Genomic DNA, 4,953 nt, shown 5'->3' with positions numbered 1-4,953 from the left:
TTCCATTGCCGGGAATTGAACCCGGGTCTCCTGGGTGAAAGCCAGATATCCTAACCACTAGACAACAATGGATTGTTGTTGCTAGTATCAATACAAGAAATGTCTTTGTTATAATTATCTTAAAACATTTCGATTGTCATAACCCTAAGTTGATGTTGGGATTGATGTGTGAAGGCTTGGCAGGGTAAGTATCAATAAAGGCCTTTTTAGTATTTATTCTACTAATTCTACGGCCATACTTTCAGGCTCATCCAATTGAGGTATTTACTACTTTTCCCCTTTGTAAAGTTCTTTGTAAACCTGATTTGTCTGGAAGAATGGTAGCTTGGTCGGTCGAACTCAGCGAGTTCCAAGTAAGCTTTAAGCCAACTATTCCGACCGTTTGGGAGGTATACGTGGATGGTTCAACTAATAAGCAAGGAGCAGGGGCTGGAATTCTTCTGAAGAGTCCAGTAGGTTTTATTATTCGATATGCATTAAGATTTGCATTCGAAGCAAGTAACAATGAGGCAGAGTACGAAGCCTAATAGCTGGACTTCGATTGTCAAAAGCATTGGCGATAGCAGACGTAACTATTTTTAGCGACTCACAGCTTATTGTCAATCAAGTACAAGGGGAGTATGGCGTTAAAGAACCCCGATTACAAAAGTATCAAGAGATTGTGCAAGCATTGCAAAAAGAATTCAGGAATCTGAAAGTATGTCAGATCCCAAGAAAAGAAAATACAATGGCAGATGAGCTATCCAGATTAGCCAATGCCAAAGAAAAGAATTTAGACCCTTCGGTCTACATAGAAGAAATAACATTCCCAAGTTATCGGGAAACGGAGATATCCTTTATTGAAGCAGAGCGTTGCTGGTTGGATCCGATCGTAGAATATCTGAGAGATGATAAATTGCCAGAAGATCCGAAAGAAGCAAGATTAATTAAGGTGCGCTCCGCACGATTCATTATGCAATGGAAGGCTATACAAAAGATCTTACTCCGGACCCCTCTTGAGATGCTTGGGGTCCCGAAGGATCGGAATTAGCTTTGGCCGAGGTACATGAAGGAATTTGTGGTGCTCACATGGGCGGTCGGGCCCTGGCACACAAAATTTTGAGGCTCGGTTTATATTGGCCTAAGCTTCAGCAAGCTGCTATGGAATACGTTCGTCGGTGTAGCAATTGCCAAATCCATGCTACGGTATCTAAACACCCAGCTGAAACCTTGACTTCGATTCTAGACCCCATCCCTTTCACGATGTGGGGAATCGATATCATGGGAAAATTCACCAAGGCGTCAGGCGGAAGAGAATATCTCATAGTAGCAATTGACTACTTCACCAAATGGGTCGAGGCTAGCGCCCTGGCAACCATCACTGAAAGAAAGGTGGAGAAGTTCGTGCTCGAGTCAATCATATATCGGTTCGGGATGCCAAAAATAATCGTGACCGATCATGGCACTCAATTTGATAATCCACAATTTGAACAATTTTGTGGAACTTACTTGATCGAGCATCGTATGTTGTCAGTGGCATACCCCCAAAGCAACGGCCAAGTAGAGGTTACAAACCGAACATTACTTGAGGGGATAAAGAGAAGATTCGAAGCTGATAAAGCCTTATCGGTCGAAGAATTGCACAATGTACTGTTGGCCTATCGGACTACGGTTCGAACACCCACAGGAGAAACTCCTTTTAAACTGGCTTATGGATTTGAAGCGTTGGCACTTGTTGAAGTAATGGCTGGAACACTACGGGAAAGGGAGTTCGAAGCAAAAGCGAACGAACAAGGATTGCTAGATAGCTTTGATTTGTTAGATGAAGTTCATGCGAAAGCAATAGCACGAACTCAACATTATCAACGAAGGATAGCATCACATTATAATTCATGAGTGAAGAGTCGCCGATACATAGCGGGAGACTTGGTATTGAGAAATACCTTAGCTTCAGATCCACGCCATCAAAGAAAATTGGACCCTTCATGGGAAGGCCCATATATGGTTATTAAACCAGTCGGTTCGGGAGCTTATAAGCTAAAGAACATGACAACGTAAAAGAGTTGGATCATTTGTGGAATGCCAGGCATTTGAAGAAATATTATCCATGAAGAGATTATCATTTTCATTCATGATGTAACAAATTCAACTCAATCAATACAATTCTTAGTTTTCAACATACGGTCTTTTGATTGGGGGCATCACACAACATTCAAGATCAGATCCAGTGACAAAATCAAAAGGCATCAATTTAAAACTCGTGTGGGACCTTCTACAGGGCATCGGATTAAAACCCGAGTGAGATCCTTCTCAAACTTATTGAATTTCTACGGAAATTCTTAAGTAAAGACATTGGTTTAAAACCCGAGTGAGATCCTTCTCAAACTTATTGAATTTCTACGGAAATTCTTAAGTAAAGACATTGGTTTAAAACCCGTGTGGGACCTTCTACAAGGTATCGGATTAAAACCCAAGTGAGTTCCTTCTCAAACTTATTGAATTTCTCCAAAAATTCTTAAGTAAAGGCATCAGTTTAAAACCCGTGTGGGACCTTCTACAAGGAATCGGATTAAAACCCGAGTGAGTTCCTTCTCAAACTTATTGAATTTCTCCAGAAATTCTTAAGTAAAGGCATCGGTTTAAAACCCATGTGGGACCTTCTACAAGGCATCGAATTTAAACCCGAGTGAGTTCCTTCTCAAACTTATTGAATTTCTCCGGAAATTCTTAAGTAAAGGCGTCGGTTTAAAACCGGTGTGGGACCTTTAACAAGGCATTGGATTAAAACCTGAGTGAGTTCCTTATCAAACTTATTGAATTTCCACGGAAATCTTTAAGTAAAGGCATTGTTTTGAAACAACTAAGGCCTACTACAACAAAGACTCAAGTGACTAACAAAGTTCAAAGATGAAGTTAATTCTTTGTTCCTTTAAACGACCATAAGGGGCCAACCTTTACATCAAACATACATATGAGATAACAAGTGTTGGGATACAATCTTCATTTGGTCAAAAAGGAAGGTCATCATCGGTGATCGTCAAGAATTTAAACAAGACCGAAGCAGCTTTGTCAGAAGCAATAGTGATTCAAGAAGATGAAGAAGAACAGAGTCGGGAAAACATATGTTATCATTTGTTTATCTCCCTTGGGGATTGCAAAGCATTCTGCAAATATAAAATCCTCCGCAATTCCATACTCTTTATCCAGCTTTTTCAGAAGAAGTCTGATCTTTGATCAAACCTGCATTCACGGCAAGCTCTTCATAGCTGAATCCTTTAAGAGGAGAATAGGGAGAAGAGTTGTCAAGATGATGCATTATATCCGGATCTGGAGGTGGAAGGTCCGCTACATCCTTGGCTCAGGCAGGAAGAGGAAGTCCCATCTTTGCAAACACTTCAGGATGACAATTGGCACGGTGTTGAGTCGTGTTGAAATAAGGATTCCTCCTTAGTATCAATTCCCATACCTCATTCTCACCATCCCGGTATGCCTGCAAGTTATAAGCGTTCAACATGTCAACAAAAGGCTTACTTTGCAAATATTTGAAGATGCAAGCCTTGCGAACATCAGTTGAAAGGGACTTGGGCAAAAGGGTAACAACTTGCCTTTGGGACGTTAACACAGCTCAAGACCCTTTTGCCCCTGTTGAAAGCTTTCCAGCTTCCCACTCTAGTTGCCGGATCTTCTCCCTGGCATCATCCAAATCCGAACGAAGACGCTTGTTCTCGGAATTCTTCTCTCGGGCAATCTCCCAAGCTTGGTTTCCAAGATGAGCAATCTCAGCATCTTTGGCTTTGGATTCTTCCCGAAGCCTAGAAAGTTCATCACTTAGTCTACTAAGTCTAAAGGCTGCTTCCACTTGATTGTGGAAGTTACCAATGAGACTCCTGCAACAACTTAAGAGTTAGTCAAGAGCAAAAGAAAAATCTTCAGAACGAAAGGTAATGAAGAAAAACTTAAGTTCCCTATCTGGGACCGTTGAAAGGGCTCTGCTCTCGACAAGCATTTGAACAGCAGTGCACCATTCTAGTGCCTTGTCAAAATTGCCTATCACCAAGTTAGACCTCTTCAACAACCAAGAAGGATGGAACATGTCATCGGCCAACCGAGAGCGCTTCCTAGTGGCAAAATCCTTGGCCTCATGGAAAACCTCCTCGGAAGGAGTGGAGGAGGATGCCAAACAAGCATTAGAGTTGGAAACCCGAACGATAGCTGCGGGGACCACATCTTCCTCAAAGGCCCGAAGGGTCTTCATCATGGAAGAAGACTTCGGCGTAGTGCCAGTAGGGGTTTCAACAGTGCGAGCAATGATGGAGGGAGCCACATCCCCCTTAGGAGGCCGAACTGTTTCTCTAGGTGAAGGAGGCGTGGGAGAAGCACCAGCAAAAGCTATGGGAATCTGATCTGAAGATTCACCAACAACAATCTCCCCACGTTTAGAAGATTCACCAACGGCAATCACCTCAGAGAGAACAACCTTCGTCAGCACTCGGGCAGTCTTCTTGCAAGATTTCACCCTAATATTATCCATGTTAATTCTTGGAGGCACTGCAAATGAAAGGAAAGCAGTGTTAGTACGAGAAATCCAACAAAATATAGCAGAAAAGGGAAAACCCTAGATTTCTGTCGAACAGACGAAGTAACGAATACCCAGCAGGGAACTTCCGTAATGAGCAAACCCCAAGTATGAATACTATGGAGATTACTCAGGGAGAAGAAGAAGTTCATGATAAAACTGAATAACAGAGCAGAAGACTTACTTGTTCAGGTTCTGATCGAAGACATTGTTGGAAGACAAGAGTACAGAGACAGCAAAGGAAGACAAAATATTACTTTGCAAATCTGGCAGACAAGAATAACTTGCAGATAGCGAGATAAGGATGAAGCACCCTTGAGGAACTTAAATAGCCTCAAGGAGTGATGCGACGGTTGAAAGCCCAAGTTAATCAAGGGACAGGATGGAAGAGACGCTTC

The 4,953-nt window shown here is 42.2% G+C and overlaps 1 non-coding gene across 1 annotated transcript; it reads right to left on the bottom strand.

Moving 5' to 3' along the window:
• Positions 1-72, bottom strand: TRNAE-UUC (transfer RNA glutamic acid (anticodon UUC)). The gene has a single exon. It is a non-coding gene; the product is annotated as a tRNA-Glu (tRNA).
• Between the last annotated feature and the right edge of the window lie 4,881 nt (positions 73-4,953).

This window comes from Hakea prostrata, chromosome 5 (genome assembly GCF_041222555.1).
Source record: "Hakea prostrata isolate BN-2017 chromosome 5, UWA_Hpros_2, whole genome shotgun sequence".
NCBI lineage: Eukaryota > Viridiplantae > Streptophyta > Magnoliopsida > Proteales > Proteaceae > Hakea > Hakea prostrata.
The sequence above is the reverse complement of the archived record's forward strand: the minus strand, read 5'-3'. Positions and strand labels throughout refer to the sequence as shown.